Below are 23,627 nucleotides of genomic sequence, written 5' to 3'. Positions count from 1 at the left end.
TCTGAGTGAAGGAAGCTGCTTGGAGTGTTAAACCACTGGTTCAAGACAGCCTCACCACCCTTGGGGTGGGGGAGAATCGACGACCTGATCCACCAATGAGTTTTCGGTGTTTGAGTTTCAGAAATTGAATGATACCTAGGCGTCGAATGATATATGAGAAGGCGGGTTAATGGGGTAAGCCTCCCACGGGTGAGCCCCTGCCGCGGTGTCCGGGAATCCCCGTGTGTTGGTGTGTGTTAGTAATGTTGGATTCCGCGGTTGGTGCCGGTTAGGAGGGGGATGGGCGGCACTACGAATCTTGGAGGAGCTGAGAGAGAATCAGAACCTACAACTTCACATAGAGTAGTACATCTCCCTTTATAAACACCGGTTATAAAGCATGTAAACAACGTTTCAAACGGATTTAAACACCGGGCCCCAAATTAGAGATACCAAGGGATCGCTAGTCCAGATATAGGACTGTAAATACAACCCCCCCCCCACACACATGGGACATTGAGAAGGGAATCGGCACACAGGACCTAGGAGCGCGGTTTCCTGGTTACAATTTTAAGGAAATACCGTGGCTCTGGGAAGGGCCTTATTCTACGATTTTCTCTGGATGTTGGATTGTTGTTAAACTTAGAAGAGAAAAAAACAAGTGGATATTCGGTTTGAACTGGGGTGGAGAGGCCTGAAAAGGTCAGTGTATGTTATTACGATAAGGTTTTTATTTGTAAGGTTTTTGTGTCTTGGCTTGTATGCAACGTTTGCACGTATTTTTTCAAAACAGTTGCTCATAAACGAAACACATAGGTGGTATATGGGTTACATATTGGGTTGCTCATGTTTGTATTTGTACACTGAAGTGAGAATTTCAAGTTTTCGCAGGGCTCTGTTATGCTGTGCTTATTGACAATGTAAACAATGCGCCCTTGTAGTCTACTTTTAACTGATAAGTAGCTTTCGTTTCACAATGCAGTGAATTTAAACTGTTTGAAAGGCTTAATACGTGTATTGCCAAGATTTACAGCTGATTTTTAGGTTGGCTGTGGTTCGTTCTTTACTGGGACCTACTACAAAGGGTTAATGAGGGGGAAAGTTCCTAGCTTGCAGTACATTTCATTGGTGTAAACAATCAAACATTAAGTGGATTGTAGTTGGTAAAAACTGAATGTTTTAAAGTGGGTTGTAGAACGTAATGTTGTCTAAGTATTCTACAATGGAAATCGTTTAAAAAGGCCGTACTGATTCCTGAACTGTGCATAGCAAACGCATTGAAAATGCAAGTGTTAATTATAAGTAACCTTAACTTTCTTGGACACATTTATTTCGTTACCCACATTGCTGTGTGGCATTTCGCCATGGGTGGAAAACAATCCCAATGAACTCGAACGCTTTATTCTAGGATTACGTTCCACAGTTTTCATTATTTTATTTTGTGTGTTTTCCTTGTGTTTTCATGTTAACCAGGGTATTAAAACCACAAGCTCTCGCTATTAATCAACAATAGTGTTTTTTATTTCCAAAATTTATTACATTTTAATGTCGTTTTATTATTATTTTTTAAAGCAAAACTTTTAGACTTTTTATGGCTTAAAATAGAGCACTGGCCCCATTTATTTTTGTTTTAGAGTAACATGGATAGATGGTTGCTATTTGTGAAGAGCTCCGTTTTTTTTTAAGCCTCCATTTTTTATTTCAACAACAAGTGAGATGAAATGAAGAGAGGGAGGTCGGGCCTGTGGCAGCACTGCAGAGCCAACAGGATCCAGACATGTATTTCCAGAAAACTAGAATGTGGAGATCCCGTTCTTGCTGCAACACGAAAAAGAATATTACACACGATTCTACCATAGCATTGCAACATCAGAACAGAACAAACATTTTTAGGATCGCATAAGAATACATAATGTTATTTTAACCAGTAACGTGAGCTTGCTTTACTCCTTGGTTGTATTTAATAAAACCGTTTTTATTCTATATTTGGAGATTTAGCATGTCCTAACATGGATACCCTTTTCTAACTGACAGCTGTTTATATAAAACACCCTAAATCTGTAGGCGTTGGGAGTGGGTTTTGACCTTATAACCAAGTTCAAGTTCCCCCAAATAAATATATCTTAGAAAAATAGAAAATGAGCAGCTGTATTAGCAGTTATTTAAGCTCTATTTACAAGTGTGAAGCAGTGCTGGGTCAAGTGATTAATCAATGACCAAGGTGGCTCAGAACACATTATTTAGCTGCCTGGCAACAAAAAGTCACATTCCAGAGTGTCCAAGTAATTATTATTGTTATTAGAACTAATGGCAACTATCAGTCTTTCATTGAGTCTCTTTATTTTCAGTTTTCCCATTAAGCTGTTAACCCTACATGTTGTCTTTCTTGTGATATGCATCACTATGTTTGAGTTCAGTGAAGAAAAAACAGATGAGGGGGTGTTGGGAATCCTAGATAAAATGAGGAAGTTCAGATTTGTTATTTCACAGTATTTTTTACTTCTGTTTTTACCCCACTTCTGTTTAGTCACAATGTCAGCTGCATCCAATTTGCTTTATCAATACAACCCTACAGATCACTTGAAGCACTCATTCTACATAATAATGTAATATGATAAAGAATAAAAACAGTGTCATTTGGATTTAACTGCCCTGGGAAATCTCACTAGCTGCAGACATGGTGTGTTGGTCATGTGCTAAACACCCTCTCCATTAACAGGAAAGAAAAGAAGACACACTTTTTTCCTTTCAGTATGTACAGTCTATTAATCCATTTAACCAGTGCATTTTTTTAATGTGGTGGTGGTTTCATTAGATTTAGGCTCTGTAGTCCTCAAAGGATCCAATATGTAATACAACAAATTCTTTTGCAGGTCATTTTGTAGGTATTATAATGTGAAATCAAAGGCTTCCATTTACACTGCTGTACTGGAAATTGACTGCATTTATAGGCCTAAGGTTATCTGACCAGGCAGGTCAGGGGAAGGCCTAAGTTGTGTTTTACTCTAATTCTTTAATCAACCGTCTGGAGTGTTCCCATAGCAGGACCGGAATGGAGCACCAATGCCCATAGATCATCATTTAGAATTTAAGGCGTTAGCTGTCGACGTATTTACTTAACGTTGAATAATCCATTGTTAATAGTGTAACTTTATGAGAACGTTTAAAATACATGATATTTTGGACGTTAAAAAGTAGCGTGGCTCTCCTAGATTATAGAATTATCTCCCTATTTTTGATGAGCATCCTCCATTGTGTTGCAAGCACAGTAATACTTTTCTTTATAGACACACATACCAAACTACAGGGCTTGAAATTGGAGATTGACCTGCTAATCTGAGCTGAAGCATTTATGACTCTTGGTCCCCTGTGTGGATTCATCTGTCATTAAAAGAGAGTGAGGAAGAGAGTAGAAGAATTGAAAAGACGTGAAGATTGAATCTGTGCTTTTTCATGATACAGTTTCAGTACAGTTGAGATCTGAGTAAAAGCTTTGGCGAGGCTTGCGCCCCAGACTCGAATCAAGCTTTCCATTCACTTCTTTGTTAAATTAAAAAATGCGGTGCAATGTTAGTAGTGAAAGAGAAACACCCAGGCATACTCCTTGGCAGCAAATACCTAATGATTTTAATTACAGCACATTCTGCTTTCTGCTGTAAATGGCTGGCCTTGCACAGCACACACACATTTCTTTCTGTGGCCCATTGTCTTTAATTTAAGATTAACAGCGTATCTGTGTTTGTTCACATCTATCAAAGTATAAATTTGATGCCAAATGGTCATTCTAAATGAAAACCTAAATTGATTGTGTCTCTTGTGCATGAACCAAACCTATGCATCTGAATGGTGTATTATACTGTATATCTAAAATACTGTCCATATTGAGGAAAACAAACTAGACAGTCAGCAAGGTCTACCTTTGATAGAGTGTGTGTGAGCTTAAAGTGGAGATTAACAGACACTGAGGAACTGTATTCCACTGAGATAGGATATTTTAGTATTGAACAGGCAATACAGTAACTGTGCTAATATTTTACTGGGCAATTTGAAATGCAAAAAAAAAATCCTATACTAAACAGAACTATAAAAACAAAAAGGCTTGCAAAATGTAATCATTAATAAGGAGCTACTGAAAACTCATTAGGACCAAGGTGGTTCAGAGATGGCACTGAAACGTCTCAACTCCTGTGTGAAAGGTTGTGCCGGCACTGAAGCGCTATAGTGGGTGTGGCTTGAAAGTCAACATTCCACGTTACTATACTGGACGTGTTAGGTGTTTTTGTCGTGGGTGTTACACGCTTTCATCTTTTCAGATACAATGGCTGATTAGGAATGCGGTAGTAGGCTAATTGGAGTCTGGAATAAGTTAAGGAATTGTTAACTTTACAGGCTGAAGAGGAGGTGACATAACAAATAGAAGGGCGGTGTGTGATGCTGCAATTTATGGGCGAATCGCTGTTGCCATGAAAACGAGCTATTTACTGATGGGTTTGAAAATTATACTCTCATGATCCCTTTGGCTGTGTGAAAGGGTTATGACGGTGTTATACCGGCATAGATTGCATCATTTTTTGCTGTGTGAATGGGTATTTAAAATAATTAACATCTCTGAGACCGCTCAGTAGCGGGATTTGTGTGAAAAGGCTTTAGATAACTTAAAATATCAATGCCACATTCAGTTAAATTGTTTACATGTTTACAAAGCCTGGATATAAAAACCTTGTTATCTACCTGATGCCAACAGTTTTTCAGAGATCTGTTGGCCTTGCCATTTTTAGTTTTATATTTTGTATGTAGTCTTTCCATTTCAGTTGGTAATTGAGGGATCATTTTAGTTTTTATTGGCCTTTTTTTTTTTGGGGGGGGGGGGGGGTATAGTGTGATAAACTGTTTTTTTAAAAAAAATTTTTAAATGTTTTCTTTTAAACACTTTTAACATACAGAATAATGTAGTCCAAGCATATAGTGATCTACAATAGGTGTGTGTGTGTGCATTTGTTACATTTGAACAGCGGGTATTTGGATTAGCAGTTGTTTTAATACCCAATATAACTGTCTCTGGAAATGAGAATATAGAAATCTAGCTGTAGGCTTTAAGGCCATAGTAGGCCTGGATCACAATGCCTTTATGGTATTGCTATTAGATTGCCTTGGAGTGCTACATTTTCAGTTTTATCTCCAATTCTTTTAGCAGAATGCAAGTTTCTCGGTAGTACACCACTGTATTTGATGCATGCACCATCACTCTTAAAGGTTAGGATATGGTCAGGACAGTATGTTGCACAAGATGAAGTTCCTTTCTTATAAAATGTACATGGATATTGGATGCTGCAGATTCCATTATGCAAGTGTTTATTTGCAGCCTGCATCATGTGTAATGAAAGTCCTTGACTTTGACCTGCTCTGTCTGCTGTTTCATGTCTGGTTGGTGTATTGCGTGTCATATTGTGAAGAAAAACTGGTTATTAACTATATGGTATTGTTACGATTTAACCATTTGACTTGATGTTGAGCTGATAATTCCCAGTGGTGAAAGCCTCGCAAGCTTTCACAGAAACATACATACATTCAAACAAAAACAATTATGAAAACAGTACGTGCAATGGGAATGCAGCTTTTACATATGTGTGTGTGTGCAGTTTTCTGTTGTTGGTGCTTATGACTTCAGTAGTTCAGTCTGCATAATTTGGCCTGTTAGCTGCGTCTGGCTTAACTAAATAAACTCCAGCTGCAGTGTACAACGCACATTCCCAACCTTCCGCTTCTACTTATAAAAAACTGAAAACGTCTCTGTCAGTACCACTGTTTAGTCACTGATCATATTGGCCTGTCTGTCACATTCTGCATGGTGAACACAACGTTTTTGATTGGATTTGCCTATAATATGACGTTAAATCCTTTTTTTTCCCCTGCTTATAACTCTTTTTCTATATTTAAAATGACTACCTTTTTCCTGATTAAAACATCTGGGATGACCTGGCTTATGTGAGATATAGAAAACTGACACCTGGATAATTTTTTTTTTTTGTTGTTGAAAAAAGAGGCTCAGTCTTGTGTGAGTTTCTTGGGCATATTTTGTTTGCTTTTGCATTGCTGGTGTATGTCACCTCCTTCCAAAAACAAATTGAAAAAGATGTGGTCTGTGTTCATTGCTTTGAAATACAATATATAGAATATCCCTCTTTCTCGATTAGAACTACGTAGCATTACTTGTTTAGGGATTACCTCTTGCAAAACATTTTTAAAACAACAAAATAGATTTAAACAAGCCTTGCTGTTGTGCTTCGTCTGCGTGTATTTATAACCTGATCTAAAGTTGTAATCCCCAAGTAGGCCTCTTGGTAGATCTTTAAAGAAGGTTTGCAGGTAATATGGTTAGGGTTAGAAGCCAGAAAAACAGGTTTAGAAGTGATGGGAAAAGTATTGAGATTTTAGGAGGTGGGGAGGTGCATGGAGTGATGCAACTCTAACTAAGCTGCTGATTACCATACAGAGAAAAGGAGAGACAGCCTTTTTTAGACAACCTCCAGAACTTCTGAACCTGAAAGAGTTTTGTGAGAGATACAATGTGGTGTGTAGAGCAGGGAGCTGGCACATCTCCATGAGAAAGAGAGTGTGTTATGATTCCTGCACAGCTCAGTCTGAGACAGAGGGGGAGGGGAAGTGAAATGCACTGCTAATGTGTGGAAAAACAACCCAGTCATTGCTGAAAGCATCCTTCAAAATGAAGTCGGTGTATTTGGGTGTTGATAATACAGTTTGTTATAAAATAAGTTTAGTACAGAAAATGTGTATAAATCAGATTTTGTGAAGATATTTGGTAAAGCCAAGGTTGTAACCTTCATACACCTTAGCAAAGACCAGGTTTTATGTGTTGCGTAGTAGTAATATTTATTTATTAGGGGTGGACAACGATATGAAAATTGTTTGTCGATTGTTGAAGTCTTCCAAAACACAGAAATATAATAACACAATTGTAATATGAAACATATGTAGGGGATAACAGATATTTACATATGAAAAGCAATAACTTTAACTTATTGGTGCTTTGCTTCACAATATCCATGGAGAAAAACAAGGTCTTGTTCAGTTGTTTTACTATTCCATCATCAGCCACTTCAAAACCGAAATATTTCTATACTTCAGTGCGCACAGACTTTCTAGCCATTTCAGAAGTAATTGAATCTTCAGCTGCTGCTTGTAAATGCTGCCTCACGACACCTCTAAAAGTATGAAGTACAACGTCATGCCGAATCTTGCATTATTTTGAGATCTGTTTTTTATGTTTTCAAAATACATTTTATTATTTATTTATATTTTTAAAATGTAGTCGTTGCCAATGGTTTTTACTCTGGTTTCCTCCCCAATCTTGTGCGTGGTGAACTGTGGATTGTCCTGCCGGCCTAATCCCCCCCTATCGGGTGGCGCTTGGCCAATTATTGGTCGGCAATGACTTAGCCTGCGATCTGCAGACTATATAGGGCCCACCCTGCACTCCATGCGGAACAACTTTACTGGGTGCACCACTGGGTAGCCCTCGATACATCTCATTTATAATACAGAAAGTTCACATTTTAAAAATACATCAATAGTGGAAGTAATCACAGAGACAAAATGCAATGAACTGCTGACTCATGCACATATCTCCTGATATGGAAATTATCTAGCATATTAAAATATCAATATTGGTGCCCACCTGTAATATTTATAAAAAAAAACTCTTGTGTGCTTCTTTGCCAGGTTGCCCAACAATGGTTTGCTGATTTAAGAGACAATGGTGGCTAGGAGCCCATCAAGTTACAATGAATCATCCTAAATGAGAAGCATAGCCCACTTGATGGCAGGATGGCCTTTACCTTTATGGCTTCTTGTCTTGGGATCCATTCAGCCATCTTCTAGAGGTAACATGGTAATTGTAATATTTAAGTACGTTTATGTGTGTTTCAGATACTGCTGACTAAAATGTGCACTACTTTAGATAGAACAGTGTAGTCTAATTGTTGGTTCTTTTAAAGTGGAACGGTCTCAGTTCAAATATTCCGGAATTGTACAGTAATTGTAAATTACCTTTAAAATGTGTTTTGCGGTGTAAGATAAGTAGGGTATGATGTTTTGAAGCATTGACTTGAGAAGATCTACAAACAAAACCATGTGTAATTATGTGCATTTCTCTTCTGTAGATTTTAGTGAATAGAAATACTATAGAAAACAGATGTTTGTACATTAAATAAGTGACAGTCCTCTTTCCCATTCAGTTTAGAGTTTGTGTCTAAATGTTAGTTTCTCATAGGTATGTTTTAGAATACAGAATGGATATGGCCATCTTAATTATGTTAAAAAAAAGTGATAAACATAAAAGCTGGTTAAAATTCCTTGAAAGAGCCTGGTCTATGAAATGAAAAATAAATACTTAACCTGTCTTAGAATTTCATGCACTTGTGTTTTTTAGACCGAAGCTGTTTTAAACCACATGATTATGAGTGTTCTACAAGTGGTGTTCTTTGTGATAGAGGAGGAAATGGCTGAATGAGCCTTATCTGTGAAGTGACTAACACTATTGCCCTCTAAACACCTGAGTAGTGAGTCATAGTTTAGTAACCTACATGGCTGCTGTCTGCAGTGTGAATTTCCTGTTCAAATGCCCTTAGGCAAGACAAGCTTTCAGTTGTTTATAAATGTAAAAATACAACAAAAATAATAAATCCAGTTAAATGCTTTAATAGTTTAACTAGAATATATTCCAGTTGCCTGTACAGACATGGCAACATAACTTAAGATGGATGACACTTGTAAAAGTGGGATCTAAGTGGGAGACAGCTAACTGCAAGGAAGGGAGTTTTTAGCTGTTTGATGTATTTGATTTGAAACACACATTCGATTTGTCCACACATTCTTTTACCAGTCACCTTGGGGGAGGCGCTAGAATGCCTAGCATTTGATAACAATAGTATTAGAGATGCAAGTCAGTTATGATTGGTTCAGTTTTTTTATTTTTTATCAACTTTTTCAGCAGGTTTTGAAGTCAAATTTTTGGTCAAATCAAAATGAAACCAAACTGCATTTGTGCAGCCAAGGGAACTGCACATACATCATTCTTTTTTTCTTTTTTTTTTTTTAAATAATTGACAAACAAGCTCAAAACAGTGTTACTGCATCAGTCATAACATACCAATGTGTTACAGTTATCAAAACTTGGCTTGATAATGCCCCAGTGGCTACAGTTGTAATTAAACATTTAATTTATAAAATGAAAAATGTAAATAATAAATATATAATTAAGTTCTACCGAGTTCAAGCATTTACAATTCTTACTGTAGTTAATCTCAATCTCTCTTCAAGCTTAATTTTTTTTTTTTTTTTTTTGTATTTGTGTGTTTCATATTTAGCTGGTCTAGATCTGTATCTGAAAATGGCTTTCCAATAATCAGAGTTGTTGTAGCAACACTTCCCATAGGCTTCAGTCCTGCATAGTCACGGTAATTACTCCATTTGGTAGGTCTCATTTTTATATGGCTGATCTCTTTATTCTGACTTGCCAGAATTGACTCTGTGGCTCTCAATTTAGAGCTTTTAAATTATGACTTTGCACATCAGTATCGCAATATATACTCCTAGCAAAGTCAGATTAGATGGTGTGTTTCAGCAGTGTGACTTTCAGTTTCTGACATTTATGCCATGTGTCCCACAAATGCATTGTTTTACATTAAAATAAAATTCCTTGGTTTGTTTGCTGCATTCTTTCAGGATTTTTACCTTTTGTTTACAAGACTGCTTGAGACCTCTCTCCCACCAACCAAATAATGTCTACTTACAGATTAGAAATTGCCTTTCAAGAGCAATTTGTAACAAAACTAAGATTGCAGATAGTGTTATGTAGGAAACACCTGTGTTATTTATAACATCTCGGTATTTGCAACTGCCCCAATGTCAAATATTTTGCATAGAATTCTTGTCAATTTCTCCAGTGTTGAAATGCATTTTAGTTCACATTCTTGTATCCCAGGGTTTTATGGGATCTCTACCAGCTGGTGATACAATGTGAAAATATCTTGATAATAAGAGGTTATTGCACATATCGGACCTTAACCTTGTACTGTATGTGAGTTTATCACATGGAGGAGGTGCAAACTTAGCTAAAGAAAAAAAAAAAAGGTGAAGTATGTTGATGAGTGAAATACAGTAAAAGAAAAGTAATTCAGTAATGTACGAAGGTAAAAAGGACCTGAAAAATGCAGTTCTGTAGGTTTAATGGAGGGGGCTGTAAGTATGTCACACATTTTTACTGTCATCTGCTTTTTTATGAAAGTGATGGTGCAGGTTTTTTGACAGTTATGTACCTTTTTAGTTTATAATTTAAAGTTTATAATCTGCATCGGTTATTATAGACCGTTCTAGTTTTCCTGGGAAAACTTTGGGTGGTGTTGATCCTGCTTTAAATGTTCCTAGGCTTTGTGTTCTGCTCATCATAGGCATGGTTGAATAAGAGTGCAGTAATACGGCATATGGATGCCCGGTGCTTAATTTAAGAAATCTGTCCATTCTGTGAATTTAAAATGTAGTGAATTCTGATTCCAGGTGCTGTAGGAGGAACCTGCAACAAGACATGCTCTGAACAGTGTGTTTCTCTTTCAGGGAATGCAACACAATGTGCAGAGAAGTACTTTATTTAAAACGACTCCCTAACCTCTTCTGTTGTGCACATCATATAACATATGTGTTAGTCATTCAGCAGACTCTTTGGGGCTCCATTCACTCAGTATTGCCTTGGGGTTGCGTTTTAAATACAATTTAAGTAAAATAAAAAAAAAAAAAAAAAAAAAACTACAGTGAGATAGGGGAGCGATTTCAGTTTAACCACCACGATCTTCATGATTTCAGTCTCACTACCATGCCTTCACCCATTATTTAAAAATGTGCTTGAATTTTGATGCGTCCATTTAAAACAGACTCCTAAGATTGCCATATACTGTGTATGTGCTAGTGTTGTGTGGAGCATGTTAAACAAACTTTTGTGGAGATGCTGTAATCCTGCTTTGAAGCTACAATAAGTGTGTTTTCTGTATCTAGATAAATACACAGTAGGCTGCAAGGTCATATATTCACAAGGGATACTGTACGTACGTTGTTTTAACAGCCATGAACTGGCAGTTGGCTAGTTCTTGGATTAATGTGTTGGAAGAAAGCGTGTTGTTCATTCAGCCAACAACCACAAAGCTAAATTTGGACACAGGACTGGGAATTCCTGGCAGATTCTAAATCGGTCATTTTCCTCTTAAGAGGTCTGAAAACACTATGTTTAATGTGCATTGTTAAGCAGTTCCTGCATTGCTGCTAAAACGCAGCAAGTTGATCCTTGGGCAATGTGAAATACAAAAGTTGTCCAAGTAACAATAAATGTAAAGTTAACTTGAGACTGGTATGTTTTAACATTGACTGACTATCTTGAATTGTTTATCTTCATTTAATAATAATTATCTTCATTTAATAATTTGCGTGTTATGAAAACAAATACAAATTTGCCTGTCTTGTCTGCTTTATACCTTGGTTGAAGGCAATGTTAAGCCAAAATGTGTAGTGTTTTTAGTATTTTTTGATATGCGAGTTACAGGGTTTCTTACCCCCTTTTTTTTAACCATTCACCCAATCCTCAAAATTTGAGTCAGTGACCACAAAACGTTATCAGGTAACAAGATGAAAAACTAGGACATGTATCCAGGGACCTCACTATAGAATTATTCTGCTTTAAAATGTAGGCTATTTTCCTGTGCCATTGCAGTCCTTTCTTCTTCACACACTGTCAGGTTTGTTTTTAGGCTTTGTTACAACAGTTTTGTTAATGTTTAACACAGCTCGGTGAAAGCAGAGCATGTTTCTTTTGTTTTTTTTTTTGCTTTTTGTTAATGTCCAAACTGTTTATGGGAAAATTTCCTAAGTAACATCCTTGTTTTTTCCTAAATGTTGTTCATTCATTTTCATTGTAACAAGAACAATGATAAATGGGCAAAGTTTGCTCTGCAAGCGTAATCTCTTTGAAAATGTTTACAATTAACATTTTCATTGAGTACTCTGCATTAAGGTAAACCTGTGTACAGAAAAAAAAAAAAAAAAAACATTAATACAATTAGTTTGAAATGATTTACTTTCTTCAAGCCCAAACCAGCAAGCAGGTGGCACTTCACATCACAGTGAAGCACTAAGTAGACATGCCAGATTAAAGAAAAGAAGTCTGCATAAATACAAATCAATTTTGATTAGTGCCGTTCTGAAGCTACGCAGGGTGGCAACCGAGAACATTGTAAGGTTACACAAAAAATGTGACTCTACTGAATTTCAACAATACATATGGTTTGCCTTTCCACACTGTCCTATTTCTTTCTTTTTTTTTTTCCACGATAGCTTCTAAGATATTGAATTCCAATGGCAATCTAAGCCTTAGCCAGCTTCCCTTAGTCTTTGTTTGTAAAATGGCTGCTGATTCCCCAGATCTGCTTCTCATTATTGAACGTTTCTTTACAAACACAGCTAGCTTGTGTTTACCCTATAAAACCTGGCACGACTCCATTGGAAGGATGCAGACTTCTGACTTTATAATGAGGCTTCCTTGTAGCATTCATGTTCTACGTGCCTTATCTTAAAAAAAAAAACAATTTGCTTTCCAATGATGGTCTAAATTTATTGTCAAAAATTACTCAGAAAATTTGGCAGGTTAATATGCAAGTAAATATAATATTAACAATCGGTAGCCCAGTTGAGGCAGATGCTGTAGAATTTTGGGGGACCAGATGAAGGCACAAATGTGCGGCTGAGGACAAAGATAGTTTCTCAAGCTGGCTGAATGAATTTGTTTATTGAGTGACTAGTTATTCATTGGATGTTTCTGGTTGCTTTATGTTCAGTCTGAAGAAGCCGCTTAAAGATTCTTTCTATTTTTTCTGGTATTTCTTTTGTTGTTGAAGCCAAACACTGATATTAATCCAGAACTGCTCATATGGATTGATAGACTGAAGATATCTGACTGGAGCGGAAAGGCTTTTTAAGGTTGTATGCACAGAGTGCGCGGTATTCAGAGAATGGTGACATGAAGCTTCTGGGAGACTTTGCCCTGTTCTTTTTTGATATTTAACATTTTTGAGTATGTTTAGAACTAATTGTGAATTGTTTCGCTTTCCCACTGTGGGTATTCTGTTTTATTCTATTCCAGCTTGATTTGAAGGGTGGATTTTGCAAATTGTAGATTTTAATTTCTTTGTTAAACCAGGATTTGCCTTGTACTTGCTGGCACATTTTCAGCTGCTGTTGGACTTGTTCTGCATATTTTCCTGTCTTTGTGTTCAGTGTCTTGTGATTTCAGGAGGTGTGGTTAATCATTGCTGTAGTCGGAACAAATAACAGGTGAGGGAATATGTCATTTTTGCCCAGCCTTCCTTTTACATGCCCTTTTGTTTTTCCACTACAGTTAAAGGAACTGGAACAAATACTAGGAGAGGGGTTATATTGACATTGTAAATAGCAGTTGTGATCTGGGACACCAAGTTAACCAGATCATGTATATACCACTGGGCAGCCCAGACTTTAGCCTAGGGGCCGCATCCAGTTCTGGCAGTGTCTGACAGTTTTTCAGTGGCCTTCAGCCATTATATATGAAATTGTAGGTGATATCAGTTTAGCTTTGTCATCCTGCCTTCTAGGGTGTTTATACCCTGGAGCCTGACATGGCTCAATTCAGCAACTGTTTAAGTGACACATAGGCACTGTCTACAGCTCCACGGATTACTTTCTGCTTGGAACATTACCTCTGTTATTTTTTTATTTTTTTTGTGTGTGTGGGTAGAAGTATGGGATTTTATCCTTTGCAAATGGACAAAAAAAAAGCAGTGTGTTGGGATTTAAATTAGCTAAGAAATTCGACTGGCTCAGGAAGAGATTGTTTCTGTATACTCTTTTCATGCTACAGATTTGTATGTAACAGTATTTCCTGAATTAAATTACTCTGTGTGCACTTGACCTGGTATCTACTGAGCTGTTTTTAGAAAAGCAATTTGATCCTTTTATACGTTACTCTATTTTAATGGGGAGAGGAGGGATTATTGTTTAAGTTTTGCATGCTGTCTCTGGGAAGGTGCGTGGGTAGGTCAGTGATAGTGTTAACTGTTTTGGTTTCCGGGATGACATCATTCATGAATTGCATTCACAGAAAGCTAGAATGAAGGGGAGGGGTTTGCTCTCTTTATGCCCTGTTGAGTCTGGTTTAGCACACTGTCTATTTTATATAGAGACTACTGTACCGTATGCTTGCATAGTTTTAATGCTATTTTGTAAATGGTGATTTGTATGCAGTGCATTTGTTCTAAATGTCTTAAATGATCATCCTGAAAGAATCAATATATAATAGTACTGTAGCTTCCATTGGATTAAACCATACACTAGGTTAGTGGGAACCACATTGTACACATGGCACACAGATTGGGTGCATCATATGTATAACAATGAATAATTGATGTAGCCCAAAATACTTGCTTTTGGCTAATCACTTTAATGTCCCAGAAGAGTAGCGCTATTTCACTACTAAGTTGATGCCCTTTCATGCGGTGTCCTTTATATTCCTCTGTTCTCATTCATTTTTACTGTGTAGACCATATTTTAATGCCGGTGCCTTTGGCAAGTTGTTTACAATTAGTAAAATAAGGCAATTTTTGAAAAGGCAGACATACTCTAGCATTGTAGGGGTTGTCCATCATAATAAGTGTGATGTGTGGAACAATGTTGTGTGTATATTTGTGTCCTTTTTAAAAATATATATTTTTAAAGCTGATTTTACAGAGCTTTTAACAAGCCATATACAATACTGTAGTTGTGTGTGGGGGGGTGCTTTTTTGTATCTAACGCTGCAATGCTTTTTTCTTGTTTTAAAATACATTTATTTTTGGAAATTCATTATGGTTGTGAAATTTGCTGTTTGGACAAACAGAAGTGTTTACAAAACACTTTGCACTAGCGTTTTGACAGATCTTCAAAACTCGATTTCATCTGTGCTTGTCTCAATATGGCTGAGTGAAGCTCGAGCACAATATCTTTTCAGGTAGTCTTTTCAGGTAGAATCCTCATGTACTCTGAAAAGGTCATATCGATTTGTTGCTGTGTTTCCTCTGTGTATTCTTTGAATTAATGGCAAAATTCTATTAGTACAGTAGCTCCTGTGAAATTAGCTATTCCCTGCCCTTACTTATGCAAAGGATCAACTTCATAAATATTGATCATCCAGGAGCTGCAGAAGAGACTGCAGTTTCATGCAGTACAGCCCTACATCACACACTCCAGGGATTCACAGGCATTGCACATCCACCCACATTAGCAGGCTTTTTCTTTTCTCGCTTTGTAATAGCACCTCCTGTCCCTGTCTGCATTTACTAGAAATGAATGCTCTTCTATAATATTTTTCAAGTTCTTCCCCTTGTTTGAGAGAGGTGTAAACAGAGCACAGGTCTATTTTTGATAGCTGTTTTGACCTATTTCCACTACACATGTTCAAAAGCTGTGGGAACCAAGACAGTATCTAACAGCAGTGACCTGGTATTCCATGACCTTGAGGTCAAAAGTCAAATGTTTCCCAAAATTCTTGACTCACTCACAGTGGAATATATACAGGGTTCTCCCCAGGAAATCTGTAGAGCTTGTTGACAGAGCATTATAGCCGGGAGACATCGTACCCACTACGATGTTTCTTTTTTTTTTTTACGCACTGACCCCTCTTGCGGTTCTTCCAATTCGCTTTCTACAAGTTGCTGTTTGTTGATTGTATCGGTTTGCTCTTTTTCATATTCTACATTACTTTTTCTTTGTCATAGGTATATATATATATACTATATATCTATATATATATATATATATCTATATATATATATATTGGGCATATATATAGGTATATCTATATACATAATATACACATATATAGAGATATATATATATATACATATAACACACATACATATATATATACACATGATATTATATATATATATATATATGTATATATTATAATATATATATATATATATATATATATATATAATATATAATACTGCAGTCATTTTAACGTTTCGGCTTCTCTGTGCTTTACAGAAAACCCACCCCTTCAACTCTGATTGGTTAACACAGCAACACAGCTGTCATGTGGTTCCAAAATTGTCACCCAGAGCGCGAGTGGTTTATTCTGCTAGCAGCACAATCAAGCCTTATCGTTAAAAGCACAGCAGCATCTGCAAGATGGCTGGCTCTGGGTTTTTCAGTGGGTGGCCTGTCCAGCTGAAATGGCCTGGCGAGAACCCTGTATAACTTGCTTTAGATTTCAGCTTGACATTTAATACAAATCTCATAAACCAGTTTTTATGTATTTCGGAGACCTGTTATGAGTAGCTCTGTTTTCAAATTGATCAATATTTTGGCACCTACACATTTTGGCACTAGTCTAATGTTTGCATTTTGTAATTTCTTCATTGGAGTGCCACAAGGGATGCTAGTACTTTCCGGCACAGAAATATATAGTTTGATTTTATGGGTGATTTAACTTGGTGAAATACAAGCATAATTTTAATGGAGATTCTCCCCCACCACTGCCTTCCCATGCAGTTCTGTCAGTCAGGAGACTGCTAAAAAGTGCATGTCTCAAACACGACCTGATTTATTAAAACATTTAAGGCATTTATTCCTTAGAGTTGGAGGAGTACTTTGTTTACTTTGAACACATGCTAATTGAACTTTATAACACTATGTAACACAATTTTTGTTCCTGGGTAGTAAGTGTTATTTCCTAATTGCTTATGCCTCAAAAGTATAGAAAATGGCTATTATTTCCCACAAACTTTGCTTTTGTGACCAGGACAGTGATATTGAAATTTACCTATTTCCAATGAGAAAACGGTCTTTTCGTTTACATAGTCAGAAAAAAACAACATATGAATCCAAATTAACATGTATTTATACTAAAGTAATACAAAAATGACTACAGAAGATTTAGAAGTGAGTAGTTTTTCGGGATTTACGATTATACTGTAAATCACTTTCACGAATCAGCCCCCAAATGTAGTCTCCCATCATGCTCTCGTTATACTGTCCTTGGTAGCGGCGTTCAAAGTCTAGTATATCCTGGTGGAAGCGCTCGCCTTGCTCCTCCGAGTACGCTCCCGTGTTCTCCTTGAATTTATCAAGATGAGCATCAAGGATATGGACTTTGAGGGACATCCTACAGCCCATTGTGCCGTAGTTCTTCACCAGAGTCTCAACCAGCTCCACATAGTTTTCGGCCTTGTGATTGCCCAGGAAGCCCCGAACCACTGCGACAAAGCTGTTCCAAGCCGCTTTCTCCTTACTAGTGAGCTTCTTGGGGAATTCATTGCACTCCAGGATCTTCTTTATCTGTGGTCCGACGAAGACATCGGCTTTGACCTTTGCCTCAGACAGCTTAGGGAAGAAGTCTTGAAGGTACTTGAAGGCTGCCGACTCCTTATCTAGATCTCTGACAAATTGTTTCATAAGGCCCAATTTGATGTGCAGTGGTGGCATCAGCACCTTCCGGGGGTCCACCAGTGGCTCCCACTTGACGTTGTTCCTCCCCACAGAGAACTCGGTCTGCTGTGGCCAGTCCCGCCTGTGGTAGTGCGCCTTGGTGTCCCTGCTGTCCTAAAGGCAAAGATAGCAGGTAAACTTGATAAAAACCACCTTGGTAACCCATCAGGAATGCCACCATTGCAGCCTCTTGATGCCATCTCAGAAAAATGCAGATATGTATCCACTTAGGCAGCTGGAACTAAACTGAACTGGTGGACTTAAGGCCCCTGTATTTATACTACTATTTATATTACTGGAAAGTTCTAGAAGTTACCCCCAAGTTTACTTAGCACTGAATCTATCTGGAATGTTCTGGAAAATAGGTAAATTTCAAAATATCACTGTCCTGGTCACAAAAGCAAAGTTTGTGGGGAATAATAGCCATTTTCTATACTTTTGAGGCATAAGCAATTAGGAAATAACACTTACTACCCAGGAACCAAAAAAAAAACAAATTGTTACACGGTGTATTATACAATATACAATTATACATTCTGAGATAGACCCATCTTTCAGACAATGACTTCATCTCAGTTGCCAATATACTGTAGGTGTGTGTTTCTTATAGTTTCTCCTTAAAATAAACTTTGACAAGAAAAACAAGGGTTAGTTATTGTCAATCAGGCATGTGTGGTCAACACACAAGTAGGCTACACAAGTTCAGGTAGCAAACACTCAAGTTGTGTAGCCTGTTTGTCACGCCTGTTGCCTTGAACCTTGTCAACACAGGACCATCTAATGGTCCGAGTTCAAAGAGCTTTCTCTCAGTATTTTGGGAACAGAATCTGCTTTGTTGTCCCTTTGTTGTATTCTGTAAGAGTAAGACTTTTAGACCCCAGTACTTGCATTGTTGGCTATCGGAATTCGAGAAGTCTTGGCTTCGGTGTATTGGTTAATCCACCTTTTGAAAAATTCTCTTTTCTGGAATGGTTTTTAATTCTTTAAATCTCTAGCCATTGGGTAATGTTATTTATTTGAGGACCTGTTTATTGGGATGTTAATTTTTAATTGTAAAGTGAATCTTCATGCAACAGCATTGTCGCCAGTAACACAGTGTGTATCGGCACCATCTGTTCCCTGTTTTGTCTGGGTGTCTGGGGACTGTTTTGATTAAATGCAGAACACCACCCCTAAAAGCTCTAAACAGCAAGTTGTTCAGTTCTGCCGTGAAAAGATTGCTAATTTATAAAGGAAGGCCTAATATATTTAGGCCATCACATTTTAAGAATCTGGTTAGGAATAGGAAGAAAACACACATTGCTTGTTTTGAACTTCTTACATTTAGGTGTTCATACATATGTACTCACCTTCTCCACTTCCCTGCAATGCAGAGACTTGATTATTTATACTGTACAGGTAGTACAGTAGGAACATAGTGTTAAATTAGTTCTAAAATCCTGCACTGTAGCTTGATGGTGACATTTTCTTCAGTCATTAACTTGTTTAGCTTTCAAACCTAGCCTGTGATTGATTTCCTGGTGTGTTTACAAAGTGATGATTCATTAGTCACATTAACACATAGTTTTGGCAAGTGTAACACGTTTATGATTAATACAAACCTGCAGTGCATTGTTCATTCAAGATTTGGTAGCAGACATTCATCTGTTGCACTCTATGCCTATGTTCTTTTGTCATTAACTTAATTAGAGGTGTGCCAGTATTTAAAGACACAAGACCATTTTGAAACTGACAGCTGTTGATGTTACCTGTACCATGTAGAGTCAGTGCACACACATACAGGGGGTAAAAACAAATGTATAAAATCAACAGTCTTGGATAACCCCAAATGCAATCTAAAAGGTCTGTAGTCTGTGATAAGTTTTGGTGTTGGTGCTCACCCCAATAGTATTGCTCCTGGTTTGCTACTGGCCTTTTGAATGGGTTGTAGATGCCACGTGGTGGGATGTAGTACTGCAGTTTCTTGCCCAGCTGGTTTAAGCAGGGATTGGGGAATATTTGTATACCTTCAGACTACAAAAAATTCTTGATGCTTTTATAGTCTTTCTATATTGCGAAGGGACTAAACAGATTGGTAGTTTTTTAGTTTTAATCACGAAAAAAGGACTTTCCTGGTCAATCATTTGTGTTTCTATTGTCAAAGGTATGTTGGTCTTTTTTTTTTTCAAAACTGTCTCGGCGGCTCTTTGGTTTCCTCTTCCTGAGCTAACCAGTAATTTGAACCTATGACTCATTCTCTCTTGCGCATTTTACAGAAAGCTAGCACCGTCGGTCAATACCAACTGTAGTTGATGACAATACCCAGCTCTTATTCTTTTTGTTGCAGTTCAATTTAAAGTCAGACTTGCTTGAGTTCTTGCAGCAGCATCTCTCTTTCTGTGTGCAAGTGCATCTTGCCCTGGTCACAGACAAGTCTTGTGCATGTATTTAGATTTTTTTGGAGCTTCCTTGAATCAGAATGGAAGGGGGATATCTTTGGCTCAAGGAGGCAGCTGGTCTAATACAAGGTGTTCTTTGTGCAGGGAAACTTTCTTCTGAGAGCAGGAAACAAGCACATATAAGATTTAAAGGAGTAATTTGTTTACTGAATGTAATACTGCAGAATAAAGCCCATCTCTCTAGATTTTGCCTAGTTGTCCTCACACACCCACGAGATGGCCTCTTATATCTGCACTGCAGAGACTGTAAGGGGTTGTTAGAATTCAAAATACTCTTCAGTCCTCATTTCTATCTTTCTCTGCTCTGTGATCTTGGAGAAATCAGCTCTGCACATTAAACAAGGACAGTATCTTATTGATGTCTGTTAAACCAGTTAATAATACTGTAGTGTAGGTTTGTTGAAGAAAAAAAACAGTGCTATGTCTTGTCTAGATGATACATCAGAAAGCTATATTAGGAATTCTTTTTTTTAGCATTAAGCATTATCAAAGTAGCAACCAAATCTAGAATTTAGGAATATCACAACTTCAGAATGGAAGTCAAGATCAGCGATATTTTACTGGATAACGTATTGAAAAAACTTTTGATCCACAATGAGCTGTAATGATGCTGACGAAGCGGATGCTATGTTCAGAAACAAGCAGACAAGTATCTTTGCCAAATGGAGGTTAATAAAGGGCAAAATCAATTCAGAGGTTCAAGTGAAATGAGTAGTTCCCCTTTTCATTTATCAAGTTAAACAATTAACAGTAAAAACATACAGGAAATGTTATAAATTGAATGCAACTTTGCCAGCGATTTTTAGATGCATTTAAAAATTAAAAATCTAATTTAAAAACCTACTGTCAAATGTATGGATAGTTAGTACACTGCTTTCAGCAATTCCTATATTCGCAGATGCAATGTAGGTGAGAACTGTGAGGGGAAAGGTGTTTTAATTTATGCTAAAGCCACCCCTGACACACAAGCTCATTTTTTTACTGCTGCGTTTGCTTCTGAACTGCTAGTGCTCCGCCGTTTACAGAACTGCAGGTTGGGAGCCCGGCACAAGCTGCTCTGTTTATATATTTCTGATGTTTACAGAAGCCGGGGGCTGGTGTAATTACATTTTCTGGATAATTGAGCAGAGCCGTGGTAATAAAAGCCAGCCTGCTTATGCTCGTGGGCGAGGAAGATTCGATCAGTCTGCTTTGCAGACTCTTTCCCCTGTGAGTGGATGACGAGGTATGAGGATATGTGATGAATCGCACCGGCCACTGGAGTAAATGAGGCTAAAGGGCAGCTGGTCAGTTATTGGCAGTGTTTGACAGCAGCGCTGCTAATCTAGTTGGGTATTGATTTAGGAGCAGGCGAGAGAGTTGAGCATGCTCGTTGGCATCTGGGGAGGGCTCGGACTTAGTCTGGGATTAGTAATCCATATTTGATCTCCTCCTTTTTTATTTATGTACTACAAAACAAGTAGAATCAGAAAAGATCCTTTGCAAATAATAGATCCAAACTAATATTTTGCTGCCTTCCGTAAAAATGCAAACACACACAAAAAAGTAGAATATAGCTTGGTTCTTCAGTTTCGATGTACTGAATTGTGGTTTCCATGTGCTTCTAAATATAATTCACAATATTTTAGGTTCAATTTCATGGTTTTCAAGCTTGTGGTCTCAGTTAATGGCATACTATACACACACAGAGGTCACGTTAATGCAAAATTTTGCGTCCTAGACACACAATAAATCCATTGGACGGAAAAATATTTGTCTTGCGTTTACTGGACGTACAGAATGGAAAGGGCGGGAGCAGACATGCATGTTTGTGATAATCTGTTACACTGCAGCAATGACCGTAAAATACTGTACTTGTTTAAAAGAAAAAAAAAAACTGTTCTGTAATATAATATGATAGTATCCCACCACGCACTGTATTTTATTTTAAAATAATGTGCTATGCCCCATATTAACAGAGGTCCATATTAATAAGAAATAAAACAAGTATGTTGGAAAAAGTCAGTGCAAACACACACACACACGTTAGCTTATGTACCAATGATTTGCAGTAAACCTATGTCAAGGCTGTGCAATTATTGGAAAAAAAACTTGTTGTCCAAAGGACAAAATGCTAGAAAACTCTACTTGCCCCCTACCCGTCACACAAAACACCTACAGAAAAGTAGAATATAACTTGTAGGATTTTGTTTTTATTCAACAGGGAACGCAGTCAAACAATTTGTGATTAACATGGGCAGATCTGGCCTTGTAGCTTGACTGGTTGACTAAATTCTTCAAGATACACAAACAGTTCCCTGTGACCCCACCTCATCTCAACACATGTAAAACATATTTTAACAATCCAGCTGCCTATTTATTTTGGCAATTTCCATTTTAGCACTTTTTTTTTTTGCAGAGTTTTTTATTCTTAGTCCTCAAATAAGCAGTTTGGACAGTTTTCAAAATAATTTGCTATTTTTTTAATACGGTTTTTTTTATTGTGATTGATAAATGGAAATACAGTATTTCAATAGAACTTAAATAACAAAGTAACAACAGTGTTTACAGTTGTAGCATTATAATGTAGATCGTAACATTTTTATTTTCCAATGGCAGCATTATACAAGTATAACAATGTTTACAATGGCAGCATCATAATTTTATAATACTTGCGCAGGCATATCACTTTTTTTTTTCTCTGTAGATACACAGGCATCCATTTGTCACTTTCAGCTGTGTGTATACAGGAGACCTGGTCTGTCAAGCACATTTCTTAGGGACTACTGCCATCTGCCAAAAAAAAACATAAGAAACTGCTACTATTTACTATACCGTTTTCTTATTTTTTCATTGAAGCACATTAAAAAGACACGTTGAACTTTGCAGATGCACATCTAGACGGCCGGCATGGTATTCTCATGGGAGTGACAAATTTGGACTTGCATGTGCTCCATGTGGAAATCACAGGATAAGCAGCTGGGTGGTTAAGGAAATGCTCCTTTCAGTGCAGTTTGGAACACATTTGCTTGTAAATATAAGTAACATGCAAAGAGTAAGGGAAATATGTCCTCAGCAATGGGAATACGGCATGAGGAAACTATCAGCAATATTAAAAAACAACATTTTTGCAATGGAGACGAAAGGCAGCAGAGCAATGAACAGATGTACAAGTGCATTTTGTTTAAAATAAAAAACAAGCTGTACATTTCACCCAGGTTTTCCAGGACATTTAATTATGTGTTTTTGCTACAGTTATAATCTTAATAGTAAGTTAAATGTGTCCTTTTTCCATTTTATAGCTTTTATAGTCTTTAGAACCATAACAATGGGTATTGCATTACTATTGTATATCCTTGTATTCTCCAGATTAAGGCTGTAGGTAGCAGGTGTACATGTTTGTTAAAACCATTGAAAACTGAGTTAGACATTTCACTCTTAAACAACCTTCATTCTCAAGGTGTTTTATAACTTGGAGGTTCTGCTGTAACTGATAGTCCTTCCATGTATGTTTTGCAGGTTTCCTCATGTCCGTGAAGTGCTGGTCGCAGCACTGCGGCTCCCCACCCCAGGAGTGGTCAGTTACTGTAATTTGGACCCCTTGATCCCCTCCCCTCCCCTCCCTCCCTCCCTCCCTCCCCCCCCCCCACCCCCACCAGTATGGGGTAG

At 37.5% G+C, this 23,627-nt stretch overlaps 1 long non-coding RNA gene across 1 annotated transcript; it reads left to right on the top strand.

Annotated features, from left to right (window-relative positions):
• Window positions 1–227: 227 nt before the first annotated feature.
• Window positions 228–23,607, top strand: LOC121297778. The gene is made up of 3 exons (XR_005947214.1): window positions 228–681; window positions 7,720–7,880; window positions 23,478–23,607. It is a non-coding gene; the product is annotated as an uncharacterized LOC121297778 (long non-coding RNA).
• Window positions 23,608–23,627: the final 20 nt, after the last annotated feature.

This window comes from Polyodon spathula, chromosome 23 (genome assembly GCF_017654505.1).
Source record: "Polyodon spathula isolate WHYD16114869_AA chromosome 23, ASM1765450v1, whole genome shotgun sequence".
In the NCBI taxonomy this organism is placed as follows: domain Eukaryota; kingdom Metazoa; phylum Chordata; class Actinopteri; order Acipenseriformes; family Polyodontidae; genus Polyodon; species Polyodon spathula.
The sequence above is the reverse complement of the archived record's forward strand: the minus strand, read 5'-3'. Positions and strand labels throughout refer to the sequence as shown.